This window comes from Rhinoderma darwinii, unplaced genomic scaffold, assembly GCF_050947455.1.
Source record: "Rhinoderma darwinii isolate aRhiDar2 unplaced genomic scaffold, aRhiDar2.hap1 Scaffold_444, whole genome shotgun sequence".
In the NCBI taxonomy this organism is placed as follows: domain Eukaryota; kingdom Metazoa; phylum Chordata; class Amphibia; order Anura; family Rhinodermatidae; genus Rhinoderma; species Rhinoderma darwinii.
The window spans coordinates 78180-101373 of record NW_027463895.1 but is presented as its reverse complement, the minus strand read 5'-3'; the positions used below and the strand labels follow the sequence as shown (position 1 = coordinate 101373).

Genomic DNA, 23194 nt, shown 5'->3' with positions numbered 1-23194 from the left:
TTTGTTACTATGTTACCTAGAAGAATAACAAACTGTGCAAGGATGGAGGTTGTAGGAGCAAGGAGAAGTTGTCTGTAAAGTTGGTGGATGCCTATTTTCCATTTTGCAGTCCCTTGTCTCCCTCTTGTGGCCTCCTGGAGGCAACTAGCTGTGCAAAAAAAAGACAGCCTGGCGGCCGGCTGTTGCAGTGTTGCCCTCTCAGGCAACACTGAGTGACTGACTGAGCCTCACCGTCTTATATAAAGTTCAGACGGAACTTTGCACGTGTCATAGTGGAGCCCTCAGGATTCCAGAGCCAGCTTTCTGACATCATAATGGGGCCTCAGAGATAAAAGCCTGGGCCCAGGCAGTGTTGGTCAGTGCTGCTCAGCAGGCAGCACTGGACTGGACTGGATTACAGCTGATACAAGGTGTGAAGGAACAAGGGGTGGCTGTGGGCATGCACTTGCTGCCGCTGCCAGTGTTTATCTGCATGGCAGCAGGGCATTTGGGCGTTGCCAGGAAGGCGTTTTTATGTAGATTCCTCCTCTTTCAGCACTGCATTGTGGTGCAAGCAAAAGAAGCAAATCCTGTCTGGCTTCCTCTCCGGCCTTTATTCACCTCCCGTGTAGCTGTGAGTGTGTGAGCCTGCAGGGCCCCATGGAATTGCCTAGAAGTAGGCTGAATCGCTGCAAGGGCTGAACAGCAGTATCGGGCAGGCTCGGGCAACGCGCGGCCCGTTCGGGTTATCGCTTCTCGGCCTTTTGGCTAAGATCAAGTGTAGTATCTGTTCTTATCAGTTTAATATCTGATACGTCCCCTATCTGGGGACCATATATTAAATGGATTTTTAGAACAGGGAGATGGAAATAGAGCTTGCTCTGTCCACTCCACGCATTGACCTGGTATTGCAGTATTTCCAGGACCGGTGCACCCTTTCCTTATGTGTTGACTAAAAGCAGATTCCAAAAGTGTTTTTTGTCTTTGCTATTGTTTCTGTCTTTCTGAAGGGATCTCCCCTTTTAATCCCATTATTTCAACACCTGTTGGACAATGCATGAGTGATAATGAGCTCATTGATTAAATGCAATTAATGAATAGATTGCCACCTCTTGTTGTGTGTCGTCTGTGTTTCTGTGTTTCCGGCATTTCACATTGGAACACCTCATTCACCTTCCTTGTCTTCTCTCCGCCCTCCCTTTTAGGTAAGTTAAAGAGCTGCACCTGAGCCAGCCACTGATTGATTGATTGATTGATTGATTGATTGATTGATTGATTGATTGATGCAGCACAACAGTCAAATAGTGGAGTGGAGTAGGGGAACAGCAAACAGCCAATAAAGCAGCCCGCCCGCTCGCCTGCCCGCCACAATGGACCTACCTGTGTACACTAGATGGATGTGATGGAATGTACTGTCGTCCCTACATTTCAAGAAGAAGTAAGAATTGCAGTTGCAACAAAGCCTTGCTTGCCTACAAAGAGAGCAGCAATTTGGATTTGTTACTATGTTACCTAGAAGAATAACAAACTGTGCAAGGATGGAGGTTGTAGGAGCAAGGAGAAGTTGTCTGTAAAGTTGGTGGATGCCTATTTTCCATTTTGCAGTCCCTTGTCTCCCTCTTGTGGCCTCCTGGAGGCAACTAGCTGTGCAAAAAAAAGACAGCCTGGCGGCCGGCTGTTGCAGTGTTGCCCTCTCAGGCAACACTGAGTGACTGACTGAGCCTCACCGTCTTATATAAAGTTCAGACGGAACTTTGCACGTGTCATAGTGGAGCCCTCAGGATTCCAGAGCCAGCTTTCTGACATCATAATGGGGCCTCAGAGATAAAAGCCTGGGCCCAGGCAGTGTTGGTCAGTGCTGCTCAGCAGGCAGCACTGGACTGGACTGGATTACAGCTGATACAAGGTGTGAAGGAACAAGGGGTGGCTGTGGGCATGCACTTGCTGCCGCTGCCAGTGTTTATCTGCATGGCAGCAGGGCATTTGGGCGTTGCCAGGAAGGCGTTTTTATGTAGATTCCTCCTCTTTCAGCACTGCATTGTGGTGCAAGCAAAAGAAGCAAATCCTGTCTGGCTTCCTCTCCGGCCTTTATTCACCTCCCGTGTAGCTGTGAGTGTGTGAGCCTGCAGGGCCCCATGGAATTGCCTAGAAGTAGGCTGAATCGCTGCAAGGGCTGAACAGCAGTATCGGGCAGGCTCGGGCAACGCGCGGCCCGTTCGGGTTATCGCTTCTCGGCCTTTTGGCTAAGATCAAGTGTAGTATCTGTTCTTATCAGTTTAATATCTGATACGTCCCCTATCTGGGGACCATATATTAAATGGATTTTTAGAACAGGGAGATGGAAATAGAGCTTGCTCTGTCCACTCCACGCATTGACCTGGTATTGCAGTATTTCCAGGACCGGTGCACCCTTTCCTTATGTGTTGACTAAAAGCAGATTCCAAAAGTGTTTTTTGTCTTTGCTATTGTTTCTGTCTTTCTGAAGGGATCTCCCCTTTTAATCCCATTATTTCAACACCTGTTGGACAATGCATGAGTGATAATGAGCTCATTGATTAAATGCAATTAATGAATAGATTGCCACCTCTTGTTGTGTGTCGTCTGTGTTTCTGTGTTTCCGGCATTTCACATTGGAACACCTCATTCACCTTCCTTGTCTTCTCTCCGCCCTCCCTTTTAGGTAAGTTAAAGAGCTGCACCTGAGCCAGCCACTGATTGATTGATTGATTGATTGATTGATTGATTGATTGATTGATTGATTGATTGATTGATGCAGCACAACAGTCAAATAGTGGAGTGGAGTAGGGGAACAGCAAACAGCCAATAAAGCAGCCCGCCCGCTCGCCTGCCCGCCACAATGGACCTACCTGTGTACACTAGATGGATGTGATGGAATGTACTGTCGTCCCTACATTTCAAGAAGAAGTAAGAATTGCAGTTGCAACAAAGCCTTGCTTGCCTACAAAGAGAGCAGCAATTTGGATTTGTTACTATGTTACCTAGAAGAATAACAAACTGTGCAAGGATGGAGGTTGTAGGAGCAAGGAGAAGTTGTCTGTAAAGTTGGTGGATGCCTATTTTCCATTTTGCAGTCCCTTGTCTCCCTCTTGTGGCCTCCTGGAGGCAACTAGCTGTGCAAAAAAAAGACAGCCTGGCGGCCGGCTGTTGCAGTGTTGCCCTCTCAGGCAACACTGAGTGACTGACTGAGCCTCACCGTCTTATATAAAGTTCAGACGGAACTTTGCACGTGTCATAGTGGAGCCCTCAGGATTCCAGAGCCAGCTTTCTGACATCATAATGGGGCCTCAGAGATAAAAGCCTGGGCCCAGGCAGTGTTGGTCAGTGCTGCTCAGCAGGCAGCACTGGACTGGACTGGATTACAGCTGATACAAGGTGTGAAGGAACAAGGGGTGGCTGTGGGCATGCACTTGCTGCCGCTGCCAGTGTTTATCTGCATGGCAGCAGGGCATTTGGGCGTTGCCAGGAAGGCGTTTTTATGTAGATTCCTCCTCTTTCAGCACTGCATTGTGGTGCAAGCAAAAGAAGCAAATCCTGTCTGGCTTCCTCTCCGGCCTTTATTCACCTCCCGTGTAGCTGTGAGTGTGTGAGCCTGCAGGGCCCCATGGAATTGCCTAGAAGTAGGCTGAATCGCTGCAAGGGCTGAACAGCAGTATCGGGCAGGCTCGGGCAACGCGCGGCCCGTTCGGGTTATCGCTTCTCGGCCTTTTGGCTAAGATCAAGTGTAGTATCTGTTCTTATCAGTTTAATATCTGATACGTCCCCTATCTGGGGACCATATATTAAATGGATTTTTAGAACAGGGAGATGGAAATAGAGCTTGCTCTGTCCACTCCACGCATTGACCTGGTATTGCAGTATTTCCAGGACCGGTGCACCCTTTCCTTATGTGTTGACTAAAAGCAGATTCCAAAAGTGTTTTTTGTCTTTGCTATTGTTTCTGTCTTTCTGAAGGGATCTCCCCTTTTAATCCCATTATTTCAACACCTGTTGGACAATGCATGAGTGATAATGAGCTCATTGATTAAATGCAATTAATGAATAGATTGCCACCTCTTGTTGTGTGTCGTCTGTGTTTCTGTGTTTCCGGCATTTCACATTGGAACACCTCATTCACCTTCCTTGTCTTCTCTCCGCCCTCCCTTTTAGGTAAGTTAAAGAGCTGCACCTGAGCCAGCCACTGATTGATTGATTGATTGATTGATTGATTGATTGATTGATTGATTGATTGATTGATTGATGCAGCACAACAGTCAAATAGTGGAGTGGAGTAGGGGAACAGCAAACAGCCAATAAAGCAGCCCGCCCGCTCGCCTGCCCGCCACAATGGACCTACCTGTGTACACTAGATGGATGTGATGGAATGTACTGTCGTCCCTACATTTCAAGAAGAAGTAAGAATTGCAGTTGCAACAAAGCCTTGCTTGCCTACAAAGAGAGCAGCAATTTGGATTTGTTACTATGTTACCTAGAAGAATAACAAACTGTGCAAGGATGGAGGTTGTAGGAGCAAGGAGAAGTTGTCTGTAAAGTTGGTGGATGCCTATTTTCCATTTTGCAGTCCCTTGTCTCCCTCTTGTGGCCTCCTGGAGGCAACTAGCTGTGCAAAAAAAAGACAGCCTGGCGGCCGGCTGTTGCAGTGTTGCCCTCTCAGGCAACACTGAGTGACTGACTGAGCCTCACCGTCTTATATAAAGTTCAGACGGAACTTTGCACGTGTCATAGTGGAGCCCTCAGGATTCCAGAGCCAGCTTTCTGACATCATAATGGGGCCTCAGAGATAAAAGCCTGGGCCCAGGCAGTGTTGGTCAGTGCTGCTCAGCAGGCAGCACTGGACTGGACTGGATTACAGCTGATACAAGGTGTGAAGGAACAAGGGGTGGCTGTGGGCATGCACTTGCTGCCGCTGCCAGTGTTTATCTGCATGGCAGCAGGACATTTGGGCGTTGCCAGGAAGGCGTTTTTATGTAGATTCCTCCTCTTTCAGCACTGCATTGTGGTGCAAGCAAAAGAAGCAAATCCTGTCTGGCTTCCTCTCCGGCCTTTATTCACCTCCCGTGTAGCTGTGAGTGTGTGAGCCTGCAGGGCCCCATGGAATTGCCTAGAAGTAGGCTGAATCGCTGCAAGGGCTGAACAGCAGTATCGGGCAGGCTCGGGCAACGCGCGGCCCGTTCGGGTTATCGCTTCTCGGCCTTTTGGCTAAGATCAAGTGTAGTATCTGTACTTATCAGTTTAATATCTGATACGTCCCCTATCTGGGGACCATATATTAAATGGATTTTTAGAACAGGGAGATGGAAATAGAGCTTGCTCTGTCCACTCCACGCATTGACCTGGTATTGCAGTATTTCCAGGACCGGTGCACCCTTTCCTTATGTGTTGACTAAAAGCAGATTCCAAAAGTGTTTTTTGTCTTTGCTATTGTTTCTGTCTTTCTGAAGGGATCTCCCCTTTTAATCCCATTATTTCAACACCTGTTGGACAATGCATGAGTGATAATGAGCTCATTGATTAAATGCAATTAATGAATAGATTGCCACCTCTTGTTGTGTGTCGTCTGTGTTTCTGTGTTTCCGGCATTTCACATTGGAACACCTCATTCACCTTCCTTGTCTTCTCTCCGCCCTCCCTTTTAGGTAAGTTAAAGAGCTGCACCTGAGCCAGCCACTGATTGATTGATTGATTGATTGATTGATTGATTGATTGATTGATTGATGCAGCACAACAGTCAAATAGTGGAGTGGAGTAGGGGAACAGCAAACAGCCAATAAAGCAGCCCGCCCGCTCGCCTGCCCGCCACAATGGACCTACCTGTGTACACTAGATGGATGTGATGGAATGTACTGTCGTCCCTACATTTCAAGAAGAAGTAAGAATTGCAGTTGCAACAAAGCCTTGCTTGCCTACAAAGAGAGCAGCAATTTGGATTTGTTACTATGTTACCTAGAAGAATAACAAACTGTGCAAGGATGGAGGTTGTAGGAGCAAGGAGAAGTTGTCTGTAAAGTTGGTGGATGCCTATTTTCCATTTTGCAGTCCCTTGTCTCCCTCTTGTGGCCTCCTGGAGGCAACTAGCTGTGCAAAAAAAAGACAGCCTGGCGGCCGGCTGTTGCAGTGTTGCCCTCTCAGGCAACACTGAGTGACTGACTGAGCCTCACCGTCTTATATAAAGTTCAGACGGAACTTTGCACGTGTCATAGTGGAGCCCTCAGGATTCCAGAGCCAGCTTTCTGACATCATAATGGGGCCTCAGAGATAAAAGCCTGGGCCCAGGCAGTGTTGGTCAGTGCTGCTCAGCAGGCAGCACTGGACTGGACTGGATTACAGCTGATACAAGGTGTGAAGGAACAAGGGGTGGCTGTGGGCATGCACTTGCTGCCGCTGCCAGTGTTTATCTGCATGGCAGCAGGGCATTTGGGCGTTGCCAGGAAGGCGTTTTTATGTAGATTCCTCCTCTTTCAGCACTGCATTGTGGTGCAAGCAAAAGAAGCAAATCCTGTCTGGCTTCCTCTCCGGCCTTTATTCACCTCCCGTGTAGCTGTGAGTGTGTGAGCCTGCAGGGCCCCATGGAATTGCCTAGAAGTAGGCTGAATCGCTGCAAGGGCTGAACAGCAGTATCGGGCAGGCTCGGGCAACGCGCGGCCCGTTCGGGTTATCGCTTCTCGGCCTTTTGGCTAAGATCAAGTGTAGTATCTGTTCTTATTAGTTTAATATCTGATACGTCCCCTATCTGGGGACCATATATTAAATGGATTTTTAGAACAGGGAGATGGAAATAGAGCTTGCTCTGTCCACTCCACGCATTGACCTGGTATTGCAGTATTTCCAGGACCGGTGCACCCTTTCCTTATGTGTTGACTAAAAGCAGATTCCAAAAGTGTTTTTTGTCTTTGCTATTGTTTCTGTCTTTCTGAAGGGATCTCCCCTTTTAATCCCATTATTTCAACACCTGTTGGACAATGCATGAGTGATAATGAGCTCATTGATTAAATGCAATTAATGAATAGATTGCCACCTCTTGTTGTGTGTCGTCTGTGTTTCTGTGTTTCCGGCATTTCACATTGGAACACCTCATTCACCTTCCTTGTCTTCTCTCCGCCCTCCCTTTTAGGTAAGTTAAAGAGCTGCACCTGAGCCAGCCACTGATTGATTGATTGATTGATTGATTGATTGATTGATTGATTGATTGATGCAGCACAACAGTCAAATAGTGGAGTGGAGTAGGGGAACAGCAAACAGCCAATAAAGCAGCCCGCCCGCTCGCCTGCCCGCCACAATGGACCTACCTGTGTACACTAGATGGATGTGATGGAATGTACTGTCGTCCCTACATTTCAAGAAGAAGTAAGAATTGCAGTTGCAACAAAGCCTTGCTTGCCTACAAAGAGAGCAGCAATTTGGATTTGTTACTATGTTACCTAGAAGAATAACAAACTGTGCAAGGATGGAGGTTGTAGGAGCAAGGAGAAGTTGTCTGTAAAGTTGGTGGATGCCTATTTTCCATTTTGCAGTCCCTTGTCTCCCTCTTGTGGCCTCCTGGAGGCAACTAGCTGTGCAAAAAAAAGACAGCCTGGCGGCCGGCTGTTGCAGTGTTGCCCTCTCAGGCAACACTGAGTGACTGACTGAGCCTCACCGTCTTATATAAAGTTCAGACGGAACTTTGCACGTGTCATAGTGGAGCCCTCAGGATTCCAGAGCCAGCTTTCTGACATCATAATGGGGCCTCAGAGATAAAAGCCTGGGCCCAGGCAGTGTTGGTCAGTGCTGCTCAGCAGGCAGCACTGGACTGGACTGGATTACAGCTGATACAAGGTGTGAAGGAACAAGGGGTGGCTGTGGGCATGCACTTGCTGCCGCTGCCAGTGTTTATCTGCATGGCAGCAGGGCATTTGGGCGTTGCCAGGAAGGCGTTTTTATGTAGATTCCTCTTCTTTCAGCACTGCATTGTGGTGCAAGCAAAAGAAGCAAATCCTGTCTGGCTTCCTCTCCGGCCTTTATTCACCTCCCGTGTAGCTGTGAGTGTGTGAGCCTGCAGGGCCCCATGGAATTGCCTAGAAGTAGGCTGAATCGCTGCAAGGGCTGAACAGCAGTATCGGGCAGGCTCGGGCAACGCGCGGCCCGTTCGGGTTATCGCTTCTCGGCCTTTTGGCTAAGATCAAGTGTAGTATCTGTTCTTATCAGTTTAATATCTGATACGTCCCCTATCTGGGGACCATATATTAAATGGATTTTTAGAACAGGGAGATGGAAATAGAGCTTGCTCTGTCCACTCCACGCATTGACCTGGTATTGCAGTATTTCCAGGACCGGTGCACCCTTTCCTTATGTGTTGACTAAAAGCAGATTCCAAAAGTGTTTTTTGTCTTTGCTATTGTTTCTGTCTTTCTGAAGGGATCTCCCCTTTTAATCCCATTATTTCAACACCTGTTGGACAATGCATGAGTGATAATGAGCTCATTGATTAAATGCAATTAATGAATAGATTGCCACCTCTTGTTGTGTGTCGTCTGTGTTTCTGTGTTTCCGGCATTTCACATTGGAACACCTCATTCACCTTCCTTGTCTTCTCTCCGCCCTCCCTTTTAGGTAAGTTAAAGAGCTGCACCTGAGCCAGCCACTGATTGATTGATTGATTGATTGATTGATTGATTGATTGATTGATTGATGCAGCACAACAGTCAAGAACAGCAAACAGCCAATAAAGCAGCCCGCCCGCTCGCCTGCCCGCCACAATGGACCTACCTGTGTACACTAGATGGATGTGATGGAATGTACTGTCGTCCCTACATTTCAAGAAGAAGTAAGAATTGCAGTTGCAACAAAGCCTTGCTTGCCTACAAAGAGAGCAGCAATTTGGATTTGTTACTATGTTACCTAGAAGAATAACAAACTGTGCAAGGATGGAGGTTGTAGGAGCAAGGAGAAGTTGTCTGTAAAGTTGGTGGATGCCTATTTTCCATTTTGCAGTCCCTTGTCTCCCTCTTGTGGCCTCCTGGAGGCAACTAGCTGTGCAAAAAAAAGACAGCCTGGCGGCCGGCTGTTGCAGTGTTGCCCTCTCAGGCAACACTGAGTGACTGACTGAGCCTCACCGTCTTATATAAAGTTCAGACGGAACTTTGCACGTGTCATAGTGGAGCCCTCAGGATTCCAGAGCCAGCTTTCTGACATCATAATGGGGCCTCAGAGATAAAAGCCTGGGCCCAGGCAGTGTTGGTCAGTGCTGCTCAGCAGGCAGCACTGGACTGGACTGGATTACAGCTGATACAAGGTGTGAAGGAACAAGGGGTGGCTGTGGGCATGCACTTGCTGCCGCTGCCAGTGTTTATCTGCATGGCAGCAGGGCATTTGGGCGTTGCCAGGAAGGCGTTTTTATGTAGATTCCTCCTCTTTCAGCACTGCATTGTGGTGCAAGCAAAATAAGCAAATCCTGTCTGGCTTCCTCTCCGGCCTTTATTCACCTCCCGTGTAGCTGTGAGTGTGTGAGCCTGCAGGGCCCCATGGAATTGCCTAGAAGTAGGCTGAATCGCTGCAAGGGCTGAACAGCAGTATCGGGCAGGCTCGGGCAACGCGCGGCCCGTTCGGGTTATCGCTTCTCGGCCTTTTGGCTAAGATCAAGTGTAGTATCTGTTCTTATCAGTTTAATATCTGATACGTCCCCTATCTGGGGACCATATATTAAATGGATTTTTAGAACAGGGAGATGGAAATAGAGCTTGCTCTGTCCACTCCACGCATTGACCTGGTATTGCAGTATTTCCAGGACCGGTGCACCCTTTCCTTATGTGTTGACTAAAAGCAGATTCCAAAAGTGTTTTTTGTCTTTGCTATTGTTTCTGTCTTTCTGAAGGGATCTCCCCTTTTAATCCCATTATTTCAACACCTGTTGGACAATGCATGAGTGATAATGAGCTCATTGATTAAATGCAATTAATGAATAGATTGCCACCTCTTGTTGTGTGTCGTCTGTGTTTCTGTGTTTCCGGCATTTCACATTGGAACACCTCATTCACCTTCCTTGTCTTCTCTCCGCCCTCCCTTTTAGGTAAGTTAAAGAGCTGCACCTGAGCCAGCCACTGATTGATTGATTGATTGATTGATTGATTGATTGATTGATTGATTGATTGATTGATGCAGCACAACAGTCAAATAGTGGAGTGGAGTAGGGGAACAGCAAACAGCCAATAAAGCAGCCCGCCCGCTCGCCTGCCCGCCACAATGGACCTACCTGTGTACACTAGATGGATGTGATGGAATGTACTGTCGTCCCTACATTTCAAGAAGAAGTAAGAATTGCAATTGCAACAAAGCCTTGCTTGCCTACAAAGAGAGCAGCAATTTGGATTTGTTACTATGTTACCTAGAAGAATAACAAACTGTGCAAGGATGGAGGTTGTAGGAGCAAAGAGAAGTTGTCTGTAAAGTTGGTGGATGCCTATTTTCCATTTTGCAGTCCCTTGTCTCCCTCTTGTGGCCTCCTGGAGGCAACTAGCTGTGCAAAAAAAAGACAGCCTGGCGGCCGGCTGTTGCAGTGTTGCCCTCTCAGGCAACACTGAGTGACTGACTGAGCCTCACCGTCTTATATAAAGTTCAGACGGAACTTTGCACGTGTCATAGTGGAGCCCTCAGAATTCCAGAGCCAGCTTTCTGACATCATAATGGGGCCTCAGAGATAAAAGCCTGGGCCCAGGCAGTGTTGGTCAGTGCTTCTCAGCAGGCAGCACTGGACTGGACTGGATTACAGCTGATACAAGGTGTGAAGGAACAAGGGGTGGCTGTGGGCATGCACTTGCTGCCGCTGCCAGTGTTTATCTGCATGGCAGCAGGGCATTTGGGCGTTGCCAGGAAGGCGTTTTTATGTAGATTCCTCCTCTTTCAGCACTGCATTGTGGTGCAAGCAAAAGAAGCAAATCCTGTCTGGCTTCCTCTCCGGCCTTTATTCACCTCCCGTGTAGCTGTGAGTGTGTGAGCCTGCAGGGCCCCATGGAATTGCCTAGAAGTAGGCTGAATCGCTGCAAGGGCTGAACAGCAGTATCGGGCAGGCTCGGGCAACGCGCGGCCCGTTCGGGTTATCGCTTCTCGGCCTTTTGGCTAAGATCAAGTGTAGTATCTGTTCTTATCAGTTTAATATCTGATACGTCCCCTATCTGGGGACCATATATTAAATGGATTTTTAGAACAGGGAGATGGAAATAGAGCTTGCTCTGTCCACTCCACGCATTGACCTGGTATTGCAGTATTTCCAGGACCGGTGCACCCTTTCCTTATGTGTTGACTAAAAGCAGATTCCAAAAGTGTTTTTTGTCTTTGCTATTGTTTCTGTCTTTCTGAAGGGATCTCCCCTTTTAATCCCATTATTTCAACACCTGTTGGACAATGCATGAGTGATAATGAGCTCATTGATTAAATGCAATTAATGAATAGATTGCCACCTCTTGTTGTGTGTCGTCTGTGTTTCTGTGTTTCCGGCATTTCACATTGGAACACCTCATTCACCTTCCTTGTCTTCTCTCCGCCCTCCCTTTTAGGTAAGTTAAAGAGCTGCACCTGAGCCAGCCACTGATTGATTGATTGATTGATTAATTGATTGATTGATTGATGCAGCACAACAGTCAAATAGTGGAGTGGAGTAGGGGAACAGCAAACAGCCAATAAAGCAGCCCGCCCGCTCGCCTGCCCGCCACAATGGACCTACCTGTGTACACTAGATGGATGTGATGGAATGTACTGTCGTCCCTACATTTCAAGAAGAAGTAAGAATTGCAGTTGCAACAAAGCCTTGCTTGCCTACAAAGAGAGCAGCAATTTGGATTTGTTACTATGTTACCTAGAAGAATAACAAACTGTGCAAGGATGGAGGTTGTAGGAGCAAGGAGAAGTTGTCTGTAAAGTTGGTGGATGCCTATTTTCCATTTTGCAGTCCCTTGTCTCCCTCTTGTGGCCTCCTGGAGGCAACTAGCTGTGCAAAAAAAAGACAGCCTGGCGGCCGGCTGTTGCAGTGTTGCCCTCTCAGGCAACACTGAGTGACTGACTGAGCCTCACCGTCTTATATAAAGTTCAGACGGAACTTTGCACGTGTCATAGTGGAGCCCTCAGGATTCCAGAGCCAGCTTTCTGACATCATAATGGGGCCTCAGAGATAAAAGCCTGGGCCCAGGCAGTGTTGGTCAGTGCTGCTCAGCAGGCAGCACTGGACTGGACTGGATTACAGCTGATACAAGGTGTGAAGGAACAAGGGGTGGCTGTGGGCATGCACTTGCTGCCGCTGCCAGTGTTTATCTGCATGGCAGCAGGGCATTTGGGCGTTGCCAGGAAGGCGTTTTTATGTAGATTCCTCCTCTTTCAGCACTGCATTGTGGTGCAAGCAAAAGAAGCAAATCCTGTCTGGCTTCCTCTCCGGCCTTTATTCACCTCCCGTGTAGCTGTGAGTGTGTGAGCCTGCAGGGCCCCATGGAATTGCCTAGAAGTAGGCTGAATCGCTGCAAGGGCTGAACAGCAGTATCGGGCAGGCTCGGGCAACGCGCGGCCCGTTCGGGTTATCGCTTCTCGGCCTTTTGGCTAAGATCAAGTGTAGTATCTGTTCTTATCAGTTTAATATCTGATACGTCCCCTATCTGGGGACCATATATTAAATGGATTTTTAGAACAGGGAGATGGAAATAGAGCTTGCTCTGTCCACTCCACGCATTGACCTGGTATTGCAGTATTTCCAGGACCGGTGCACCCTTTCCTTATGTGTTGACTAAAAGCAGATTCCAAAAGTGTTTTTTGTCTTTGCTATTGTTTCTGTCTTTCTGAAGGGATCTCCCCTTTTAATCCCATTATTTCAACACCTGTTGGACAATGCATGAGTGATAATGAGCTCATTGATTAAATGCAATTAATGAATAGATTGCCACCTCTTGTTGTGTGTCGTCTGTGTTTCTGTGTTTCCGGCATTTCACATTGGAACACCTCATTCACCTTCCTTGTCTTCTCTCCGCCCTCCCTTTTAGGTAAGTTAAAGAGCTGCACCTGAGCCAGCCACTGATTGATTGATTGATTGATTGATTGATTGATTGATTGATGCAGCACAACAGTCAAATAGTGGAGTGGAGTAGGGGAACAGCAAACAGCCAATAAAGCAGCCCGCCCGCTCGCCTGCCCGCCACAATGGACCTACCTGTGTACACTAGATGGATGTGATGGAATGTACTGTCGTCCCTACATTTCAAGAAGAAGTAAGAATTGCAGTTGCAACAAAGCCTTGCTTGCCTACAAAGAGAGCAGCAATTTGGATTTGTTACTATGTTACCTAGAAGAATAACAAACTGTGCAAGGATGGAGGTTGTAGGAGCAAGGAGAAGTTGTCTGTAAAGTTGGTGGATGCCTATTTTCCATTTTGCAGTCCCTTGTCTCCCTCTTGTGGCCTCCTGGAGGCAACTAGCTGTGCAAAAAAAAGACAGCCTGGCGGCCGGCTGTTGCAGTGTTGGCCTCTCAGGCAACACTGAGTGACTGACTGAGCCTCACCGTCTTATATAAAGTTCAGACGGAACTTTGCACGTGTCATAGTGGAGCCCTCAGGATTCCAGAGCCAGCTTTCTGACATCATAATGGGGCCTCAGAGATAAAAGCCTGGGCCCAGGCAGTGTTGGTCAGTGCTGCTCAGCAGGCAGCACTGGACTGGACTGGATTACAGCTGATACAAGGTGTGAAGGAACAAGGGGTGGCTGTGGGCATGCACTTGCTGCCGCTGCCAGTGTTTATCTGCATGGCAGCAGGGCATTTGGGCGTTGCCAGGAAGGCGTTTTTATGTAGATTCCTCCTCTTTCAGCACTGCATTGTGGTGCAAGCAAAAGAAGCAAATCCTGTCTGGCTTCCTCTCCGGCCTTTATTCACCTCCCGTGTAGCTGTGAGTGTGTGAGCCTGCAGGGCCCCATGGAATTGCCTAGAAGTAGGCTGAATCGCTGCAAGGGCTGAACAGCAGTATCGGGCAGGCTCGGGCAACGCGCGGCCCGTTCGGGTTATCGCTTCTCGGCCTTTTGGCTAAGATCAAGTGTAGTATCTGTTCTTATCAGTTTAATATCTGATACGTCCCCTATCTGGGGACCATATATTAAATGGATTTTTAGAACAGGGAGATGGAAATAGAGCTTGCTCTGTCCACTCCACGCATTGACCTGGTATTGCAGTATTTCCAGGACCGGTGCACCCTTTCCTTATGTGTTGACTAAAAGCAGATTCCAAAAGTGTTTTTTGTCTTTGCTATTGTTTCTGTCTTTCTGAAGGGGTCTCCCCTTTTAATCCCATTATTTCAACACCTGTTGGACAATGCATGAGTGATAATGAGCTCATTGATTAAATGCAATTAATGAATAGATTGCCACCTCTTGTTGTGTGTCGTCTGTGTTTCTGTGTTTCCGGCATTTCACATTGGAACACCTCATTCACCTTCCTTGTCTTCTCTCCGCCCTCCCTTTTAGGTAAGTTAAAGAGCTGCACCTGAGCCAGCCACTGATTGATTGATTGATTGATTGATTGATTGATTGATTGATTGATTGATTGATTGATTGATTGATGCAGCACAACAGTCAAATAGTGGAGTGGAGTAGGGGAACAGCAAACAGCCAATAAAGCAGCCCGCCCGCTCGCCTGCCCGCCACAATGGACCTACCTGTGTACACTAGATGGATGTGATGGAATGTACTGTCGTCCCTACATTTCAAGAAGAAGTAAGAATTGCAGTTGCAACAAAGCCTTGCTTGCCTACAAAGAGAGCAGCAATTTGGATTTGTTACTATGTTACCTAGAAGAATAACAAACTGTGCAAGGATGGAGGTTGTAGGAGCAAGGAGAAGTTGTCTGTAAAGTTGGTGGATGCCTATTTTCCATTTTGCAGTCCCTTGTCTCCCTCTTGTGGCCTCCTGGAGGCAACTAGCTGTGCAAAAAAAAGACAGCCTGGCGGCCGGCTGTTGCAGTGTTGCCCTCTCAGGCAACACTGAGTGACTGACTGAGCCTCACCGTCTTATATAAAGTTCAGACGGAACTTTGCACGTGTCATAGTGGAGCCCTCAGGATTCCAGAGCCAGCTTTCTGACATCATAATGGGGCCTCAGAGATAAAAGCCTGGGCCCAGGCAGTGTTGGTCAGTGCTGCTCAGCAGGCAGCACTGGACTGGACTGGATTACAGCTGATACAAGGTGTGAAGGAACAAGGGGTGGCTGTGGGCATGCACTTGCTGCCGCTGCCAGTGTTTATCTGCATGGCAGCAGGGCATTTGGGCGTTGCCAGGAAGGCGTTTTTATGTAGATTCCTCCTCTTTCAGCACTGCATTGTGGTGCAAGCAAAAGAAGCAAATCCTGTCTGGCTTCCTCTCCGGCCTTTATTCACCTCCCGTGTAGCTGTGAGTGTGTGAGCATGCAGGGCCCCATGGAATTGCCTAGAAGTAGGCTGAATCGCTGCAAGGGCTGAACAGCAGTATCGGGCAGGCTCGGGCAACGCGCGGCCCGTTCGGGTTATCGCTTCTCGGCCTTTTGGCTAAGATCAAGTGTAGTATCTGTTCTTATCAGTTTAATATCTGATACGTCCCCTATCTGGGGACCATATATTAAATGGATTTTTAGAACGGGAGATGGAAATAGAGCTTGCTCTGTCCACTCCACGCATTGACCTGGTATTGCAGTATTTCCAGTGCCGGTGCACCCTTTCCTTATGTGTTGACTAAAAGCAGATTCCAAAAGTGTTTTTTGTCTTTGCTATTGTTTCTGTCTTTCTGAAGGGATCTCCCCTTTTAATCCCATTATTTCAACACCTGTTGGACAATGCATGAGTGATAATGAGCTCATTGATTAAATGCAATTAATGAATAGATTGCCACCTCTTGTTGTGTGTCGTCTGTGTTTCTGTGTTTCCGGCATTACACATTGGAACACCTCATTCACCTTCCTTGTCTTCTCTCCGCCCTCCCTTTTAGGTAAGTTAAAGAGCTGCACCTGAGCCAGCCACTGATTGATTGATTGATTGATTGATTGATTGATTGATTGATTGATTGATTGATTGATTGATTGATTGATTGATTGATGCAGCACAACAGTCAAATAGTGGAGTGGAGTAGGGGAACAGCAAACAGCCAATAAAGCAGCCCGCCCGCTCGCCTGCCCGCCACAATGGACCTACCTGTGTACACTAGATGGATGTGATGGAATGTACTGTCGTCCCTACATTTCAAGAAGAAGTAAGAATTGCAGTTGCAACAAAGCCTTGCTTGCCTACAAAGAGAGCAGCAATTTGGATTTGTTACTATGTTACCTAGAAGAATAACAAACTGTGCAAGGATGGAGGTTGTAGGAGCAAGGAGAAGTTGTCTGTAAAGTTGGTGGATGCCTATTTTCCATTTTGCAGTCCCTTGTCTCCCTCTTGTGGCCTCCTGGAGGCAACTAGCTGTGCAAAAAAAAGACAGCCTGGCGGCCGGCTGTTGCAGTGTTGCCCTCTCAGGCAACACTGAGTGACTGACTGAGCCTCACCGTCTTATATAAAGTTCAGACGGAACTTTGCACGTGTCATAGTGGAGCCCTCAGGATTCCAGAGCCAGCTTTCTGACATCATAATGGGGCCTCAGAGATAAAAGCCTGGGCCCAGGCAGTGTTGGTCAGTGCTGCTCAGCAGGCAGCACTGGACTGGACTGGATTACAGCTGATACAAGGTGTGAAGGAACAAGGGGTGGCTGTGGGCATGCACTTGCTGCCGCTGCCAGTGTTTATCTGCATGGCAGCAGGGCATTTGGGCGTTGCCAGGAAGGCGTTTTTATGTAGATTCCTCCTCTTTCAGCACTGCATTGTGGTGCAAGCAAAAGAAGCAAATCCTGTCTGGCTTCCTCTCCGGCCTTTATTCACCTCCCGTGTAGCTGTGAGTGTGTGAGCCTGCAGGGCCCCATGGAATTGCCTAGAAGTAGGTTGAATCGCTGCAAGGGCTGAACAGCAGTATCGGGCAGGCTCGGGCAACGCGCGGCCCGTTCGGGTTATCGCTTCTCGGCCTTTTGGCTAAGATCAAGTGTAGTATCTGTTCTTATCAGTTTAATATCTGATACGTCCCCTATCTGGGGACCATATATTAAATGGATTTTTAGAACAGGGAGATGGAAATAGAGCTTGCTCTGTCCACTCCACGCATTGACCTGGTATTGCAGTATTTCCAGGACCGGTGCACCCTTTCCTTATGTGTTGACTAAAAGCAGATTCCAAAAGTGTTTTTTGTCTTTGCTATTGTTTCTGTCTTTCTGAAGGGATCTCCCCTTTTAATCCCATTATTTCAACACCTGTTGGACAATGCATGAGTGATAATGAGCTCATTGATTAAATGCAATTAATGAATAGATTGCCACCTCTTGTTGTGTGTCGTCTGTGTTTCTGTGTTTCCGGCATTTCACATTGGAACACCTCATTCACCTTCCTTGTCTTCTCTCCGCCCTCCCTTTTAGGTAAGTTAAAGAGATGCACCTGAGCCAGCCACTGATTGATTGATTGATTGATTGATTGATTGATTGATTGATTGATTGATTGATGCAGCACAACAGTCAAATAGTGGAGTGGAGTAGGGGAACAGCAAACAGCCAATAAAGCAGCCCGCCCGCTCGCCTGCCCGCCACAATGGACCTACCTGTGTACACTAGATGGATGTGATGGAATGTACTGTCGTCCCTACATTTCAAGAAGAAGTAAGAATTGCAGTTGCAACAAAGCCTTGCTTGCCTACAAAGAGAGCAGCAATTTGGATTTGTTACTATGTTACCTAGAAGAATAACAAACTGTGCAAGGATGGAGGTTGTAGGAGCAAGGAGAAGTTGTCTGTAAAGTTGGTGGATGCCTATTTTCCATTTTGCAGTCCCTTGTCTCCCTCTTGTGGCCTCCTGGAGGCAACTAGCTGTGCAAAAAAAAGACAGCCTGGCGGCCGGCTGTTGCAGTGTTGCCCTCTCAGGCAACACTGAGTGACTGACTGAGCCTCACCGTCTTATATAAAGTTCAGACGGAACTTTGCACGTGTCATAGTGGAGCCCTCAGGATTCCAGAGCCAGCTTTCTGACATCATAATGGGGCCTCAGAGATAAAAGCCTGGGCCCAGGCAGTGTTGGTCAGTGCTGCTCAGCAGGCAGCACTGGACTGGACTGGATTACAGCTGATACAAGGTGTGAAGGAACAAGGGGTGGCTGTGGGCATGCACTTGCTGCCGCTGCCAGTGTTTATCTGCATGGCAGCAGGGCATTTGGGCGTTGCCAGGAAGGCGTTTTTATGTAGATTCCTCCTCTTTCAGCACTGCATTGTGGTGCAAGCAAAAGAAGCAAATCCTGTCTGGCTTCCTCTCCGGCCTTTATTCACCTCCCGTGTAGCTGTGAGTGTGTGAGCCTGCAGGGCCCCATGGAATTGCCTAGAAGTAGGCTGAATCGCTGCAAGGGCTGAACAGCAGTATCGGGCAGGCTCGGGCAACGCGCGGCCCGTTCGGGTTATCGCTTCTCGGCCTTTTGGCTAAGATCAAGTGTAGTATCTGTTCTTATCAGTTTAATATCTGATACGTCCCCTATCTGGGGACCATATATTAAATGGATTTTTAGAACAGGGAGATGGAAATAGAGCTTGCTCTGTCCACTCCACGCATTGACCTGGTATTGCAGTATTTCCAGGACCGGTGCACCCTTTCCTTATGTGTTGACTAAAAGCAGATTCCAAAAGTGTTTTTTGTCTTTGCTATTGTTTCTGTCTTTCTGAAGGGATCTCCCCTTTTAATCCCATTATTTCAACACCTGTTGGACAATGCATGAGTGATAATGAGCTCATTGATTAAATGCAATTAATGAATAGATTGCCACCTCTTGTTGTGTGTCGTCTGTGTTTCTGTGTTTCCGGCATTTCACATTGGAACACCTCATTCACCTTCCTTGTCTTCTCTCCGCCCTCCCTTTTAGGTAAGTTAAAGAGCTGCACCTGAGCCAGCCACTGATTGATTGATTGATTGATTGATTGATTGATTGATTGATTGATTGATTGATGCAGCACAACAGTCAAATAGTGGAGTGGAGTAGGGGAACAGCAAACAGCCAATAAAGCAGCCCGCCCGCTCGCCTGCCCGCCACAATGGACCTACCTGTGTACACTAGATGGATGTGATGGAATGTACTGTCGTCCCTACATTTCAAGAAGAAGTAAGAATTGCAGTTGCAACAAAGCCTTGCTTGCCTACAAAGAGAGCAGCAATTTGGATTTGTTACTATGTTACCTAGAAGAATAACAAACTGTGCAAGGATGGAGGTTGTAGGAGCAAGGAGAAGTTGTCTGTAAAGTTGGTGGATGCCTATTTTCCATTTTGCAGTCCCTTGTCTCCCTCTTGTGGCCTCCTGGAGGCAACTAGCTGTGCAAAAAAAAGACAGCCTGGCGGCCGGCTGTTGCAGTGTTGCCCTCTCAGGCAACACTGAGTGACTGACTGAGCCTCACCGTCTTATATAAAGTTCAGACGGAACTTTGCACGTGTCATAGTGGAGCCCTCAGGATTCCAGAGCCAGCTTTCTGACATCATAATGGGGCCTCAGAGATAAAAGCCTGGGCCCAGGCAGTGTTGGTCAGTGCTGCTCAGCAGGCAGCACTGGACTGGACTGGATTACAGCTGATACAAGGTGTGAAGGAACAAGGGGTGGCTGTGGGCATGCACTTGCTGCCGCTGCCAGTGTTTATCTGCATGGCAGCAGGGCATTTGGGCGTTGCCAGGAAGGCGTTTTTATGTAGATTCCTCCTCTTTCAGCACTGCATTGTGGTGCAAGCAAAAGAAGCAAATCCTGTCTGGCTTCCTCTCCGGCCTTTATTCACCTCCCGTGTAGCTGTGAGTGTGTGAGCCTGCAGGGCCCCATGGAATTGCCTAGAAGTAGGCTGAATCGCTGCAAGGGCTGAACAGCAGTATCGGGCAGGCTCGGGCAACGCGCGGCCCGTTCGGGTTATCGCTTCTCGGCCTTTTGGCTAAGATCAAGTGTAGTATCTGTTCTTATCAGTTTAATATCTGATACGTCCCCTATCTGGGGACCATATATTAAATGGATTTTTAGAACAGGGAGATGGAAATAGAGCTTGCTCTGTCCACTCCACGCATTGACCTGGTATTGCAGTATTTCCAGGACCGGTGCACCCTTTCCTTATGTGTTGACTAAAAGCAGATTCCAAAAGTGTTTTTTGTCTTTGCTATTGTTTCTGTCTTTCTGAAGGGATCTCCCCTTTTAATCCCATTATTTCAACACCTGTTGGACAATGCATGAGTGATAATGAGCTCATTGATTAAATGCAATTAATGAATAGATTGCCACCTCTTGTTGTGTGTCGTCTGTGTTTCTGTGTTTCCGGCATTTCACATTGGAACACCTCATTCACCTTCCTTGTCTTCTCTCCGCCCTCCCTTTTAGGTAAGTTAAAGAGATGCACCTGAGCCAGCCACTTGATTGATTGATTGATTGATTGATTGATTGATTGATTGATTGATTGATTGATTGATTGATGCAGCACAACAGTCAAATAGTGGAGTGGAGTAGGGGAACAGCAAACAGCCAATAAAGCAGCCCGCCCGCTCGCCTGCCCGCCACAATGGACCTACCTGTGTACACTAGATGGATGTGATGGAATGTACTGTCGTCCCTACATTTCAAGAAGAAGTAAGAATTGCAGTTGCAACAAAGCCTTGCTTGCCTACAAAGAGAGCAGCAATTTGGATTTGTTACTATGTTACCTAGAAGAATAACAAACTGTGCAAGGATGGAGGTTGTAGGAGCAAGGAGAAGTTGTCTGTAAAGTTGGTGGATGCCTATTTTCCATTTTGCAGTCCCTTGTCTCCCTCTTGTGGCCTCCTGGAGGCAACTAGCTGTGCAAAAAAAAGACAGCCTGGCGGCCGGCTGTTGCAGTGTTGCCCTCTCAGGCAACACTGAGTGACTGACTGAGCCTCACCGTCTTATATAAAGTTCAGACGGAACTTTGCACGTGTCATAGTGGAGCCCTCAGGATTCCAGAGCCAGCTTTCTGACATCATAATGGGGCCTCAGAGATAAAAGCCTGGGCCCAGGCAGTGTTGGTCAGTGCTGCTCAGCAGGCAGCACTGGACTGGACTGGATTACAGCTGATACAAGGTGTGAAGGAACAAGGGGTGGCTGTGGGCATGCACTTGCTGCCGCTGCCAGTGTTTATCTGCATGGCAGCAGGGCATTTGGGCGTTGCCAGGAAGGCGTTTTTATGTAGATTCCTCCTCTTTCAGCACTGCATTGTGGTGCAAGCAAAAGAAGCAAATCCTGTCTGGCTTCCTCTCCGGCCTTTATTCACCTCCCGTGTAGCTGTGAGTGTGTGAGCCTGCAGGGCCCCATGGAATTGCCTAGAAGTAGGCTGAATCGCTGCAAGGGCTGAACAGCAGTATCGGGCAGGCTCGGGCAACGCGCGGCCCGTTCGGGTTATCGCTTCTCGGCCTTTTGGCTAAGATCAAGTGTAGTATCTGTTCTTATCAGTTTAATATCTGATACGTCCCCTATCTGGGGACCATATATTAAATGGATTTTTAGAACAGGGAGATGGAAATAGAGCTTGCTCTGTCCACTCCACGCATTGACCTGGTATTGCAGTATTTCCAGGACCGGTGCACCCTTTCCTTATGTGTTGACTAAAAGCAGATTCCAAAAGTGTTTTTTGTCTTTGCTATTGTTTCTGTCTTTCTGAAGGGATCTCCCCTTTTAATCCCATTATTTCAACACCTGTTGGACAATGCATGAGTGATAATGAGCTCATTGATTAAATGCAATTAATGAATAGATTGCCACCTCTTGTTGTGTGTCGTCTGTGTTTCTGTGTTTCCGGCATTTCACATTGGAACACCTCATTCACCTTCCTTGTCTTCTCTCCGCCCTCCCTTTTAGGTAAGTTAAAGAGCTGCACCTGAGCCAGCCACTGATTGATTGATTGATTGATTGATTGATGCAGCACAACAGTCAAATAGTGGAGTGGAGTAGGGGAACAGCAAACAGCCAATAAAGCAGCCCGCCCGCTCGCCTGCCCGCCACAATGGACCTACCTGTGTACACTAGATGGATGTGATGGAATGTACTGTCGTCCCTACATTTCAAGAAGAAGTAAGAATTGCAGTTGCAACAAAGCCTTGCTTGCCTACAAAGAGAGCAGCAATTTGGATTTGTTACTATGTTACCTAGAAGAATAACAAACTGTGCAAGGATGGAGGTTGTAGGAGCAAGGAGAAGTTGTCTGTAAAGTTGGTGGATGCCTATTTTCCATTTTGCAGTCCCTTGTCTCCCTCTTGTGGCCTCCTGGAGGCAACTAGCTGTGCAAAAAAAAGACAGCCTGGCGGCCGGCTGTTGCAGTGTTGCCCTCTCAGGCAACACTGAGTGACTGACTGAGCCTCACCGTCTTATATAAAGTTCAGACGGAACTTTGCACGTGTCATAGTGGAGCCCTCAGGATTCCAGAGCCAGCTTTCTGACATCATAATGGGGCCTCAGAGATAAAAGCCTGGGCCCAGGCAGTGTTGGTCAGTGCTGCTCAGCAGGCAGCACTGGACTGGACTGGATTACAGCTGATACAAGGTGTGAAGGAACAAGGGGTGGCTGTGGGCATGCACTTGCTGCCGCTGCCAGTGTTTATCTGCATGGCAGCAGGGCATTTGGGCGTTGCCAGGAAGGCGTTTTTATGTAGATTCCTCCTCTTTCAGCACTGCATTGTGGTGCAAGCAAAAGAAGCAAATCCTGTCTGGCTTCCTCTCCGGCCTTTATTCACCTCCCGTGTAGCTGTGAGTGTGTGAGCCTGCAGGGCCCCATGGAATTGCCTAGAAGTAGGCTGAATCGCTGCAAGGGCTGAACAGCAGTATCGGGCAGGCTCGGGCAACGCGCGGCCCGTTCGGGTTATCGCTTCTCGGCCTTTTGGCTAAGATCAAGTGTAGTATCTGTTCTTATCAGTTTAATATCTGATACGTCCCCTATCTGGGGACCATATATTAAATGGATTTTTAGAACAGGGAGATGGAAATAGAGCTTGCTCTGTCCACTCCACGCATTGACCTGGTATTGCAGTATTTCCAGGACCGGTGCACCCTTTCCTTATGTGTTGACTAAAAGCAGATTCCAAAAGTGTTTTTTGTCTTTGCTATTGTTTCTGTCTTTCTGAAGGGATCTCCCCTTTTAATCCCATTATTTCAACACCTGTTG

General features: G+C 47.8%; 16 non-coding genes across 16 annotated transcripts; all 16 read left to right on the top strand.

Annotated features, from left to right (window-relative positions):
* The first annotated feature begins 727 nt into the window (after positions 1-727).
* Positions 728-918, top strand: LOC142715469 (U2 spliceosomal RNA). Its single transcript, XR_012870837.1, has one exon. It is a non-coding gene; the product is annotated as a U2 spliceosomal RNA (small nuclear RNA).
* Positions 919-2202: 1284 nt separating this feature from the next.
* LOC142715468 (U2 spliceosomal RNA) lies at positions 2203-2393 on the top strand. Its single transcript, XR_012870836.1, has one exon. It is a non-coding gene; the product is annotated as a U2 spliceosomal RNA (small nuclear RNA).
* Positions 2394-3689: 1296 nt separating this feature from the next.
* Positions 3690-3880, top strand: LOC142715467 (U2 spliceosomal RNA). Its single transcript, XR_012870835.1, has one exon. It is a non-coding gene; the product is annotated as a U2 spliceosomal RNA (small nuclear RNA).
* Positions 3881-5176: 1296 nt separating this feature from the next.
* Positions 5177-5367, top strand: LOC142715586 (U2 spliceosomal RNA). The gene has a single exon (XR_012870943.1). It is a non-coding gene; the product is annotated as a U2 spliceosomal RNA (small nuclear RNA).
* Positions 5368-6651: 1284 nt separating this feature from the next.
* On the top strand, positions 6652-6842 carry LOC142715584 (U2 spliceosomal RNA). Its single transcript, XR_012870941.1, has one exon. It is a non-coding gene; the product is annotated as a U2 spliceosomal RNA (small nuclear RNA).
* Positions 6843-8126: 1284 nt separating this feature from the next.
* LOC142715465 (U2 spliceosomal RNA) lies at positions 8127-8317 on the top strand. The gene has a single exon (XR_012870833.1). It is a non-coding gene; the product is annotated as a U2 spliceosomal RNA (small nuclear RNA).
* Positions 8318-9582: 1265 nt separating this feature from the next.
* LOC142715464 (U2 spliceosomal RNA) lies at positions 9583-9773 on the top strand. The gene has a single exon (XR_012870832.1). It is a non-coding gene; the product is annotated as a U2 spliceosomal RNA (small nuclear RNA).
* A 1292-nt stretch (positions 9774-11065) lies between these two features.
* On the top strand, positions 11066-11256 carry LOC142715463 (U2 spliceosomal RNA). The gene has a single exon (XR_012870831.1). It is a non-coding gene; the product is annotated as a U2 spliceosomal RNA (small nuclear RNA).
* Positions 11257-12532: 1276 nt separating this feature from the next.
* On the top strand, positions 12533-12723 carry LOC142715462 (U2 spliceosomal RNA). Its single transcript, XR_012870830.1, has one exon. It is a non-coding gene; the product is annotated as a U2 spliceosomal RNA (small nuclear RNA).
* A 1276-nt stretch (positions 12724-13999) lies between these two features.
* Positions 14000-14190, top strand: LOC142715461 (U2 spliceosomal RNA). Its single transcript, XR_012870829.1, has one exon. It is a non-coding gene; the product is annotated as a U2 spliceosomal RNA (small nuclear RNA).
* A 1300-nt stretch (positions 14191-15490) lies between these two features.
* LOC142715592 (U2 spliceosomal RNA) lies at positions 15491-15680 on the top strand. Its single transcript, XR_012870949.1, has one exon. It is a non-coding gene; the product is annotated as a U2 spliceosomal RNA (small nuclear RNA).
* Positions 15681-16992: 1312 nt separating this feature from the next.
* LOC142715635 (U2 spliceosomal RNA) lies at positions 16993-17183 on the top strand. The gene has a single exon (XR_012870987.1). It is a non-coding gene; the product is annotated as a U2 spliceosomal RNA (small nuclear RNA).
* Positions 17184-18471: 1288 nt separating this feature from the next.
* LOC142715634 (U2 spliceosomal RNA) lies at positions 18472-18662 on the top strand. Its single transcript, XR_012870986.1, has one exon. It is a non-coding gene; the product is annotated as a U2 spliceosomal RNA (small nuclear RNA).
* A 1288-nt stretch (positions 18663-19950) lies between these two features.
* LOC142715633 (U2 spliceosomal RNA) lies at positions 19951-20141 on the top strand. Its single transcript, XR_012870985.1, has one exon. It is a non-coding gene; the product is annotated as a U2 spliceosomal RNA (small nuclear RNA).
* Positions 20142-21438: 1297 nt separating this feature from the next.
* On the top strand, positions 21439-21629 carry LOC142715632 (U2 spliceosomal RNA). Its single transcript, XR_012870984.1, has one exon. It is a non-coding gene; the product is annotated as a U2 spliceosomal RNA (small nuclear RNA).
* Positions 21630-22893: 1264 nt separating this feature from the next.
* On the top strand, positions 22894-23084 carry LOC142715631 (U2 spliceosomal RNA). Its single transcript, XR_012870983.1, has one exon. It is a non-coding gene; the product is annotated as a U2 spliceosomal RNA (small nuclear RNA).
* The last annotated feature ends 110 nt before the right edge of the window (positions 23085-23194 follow it).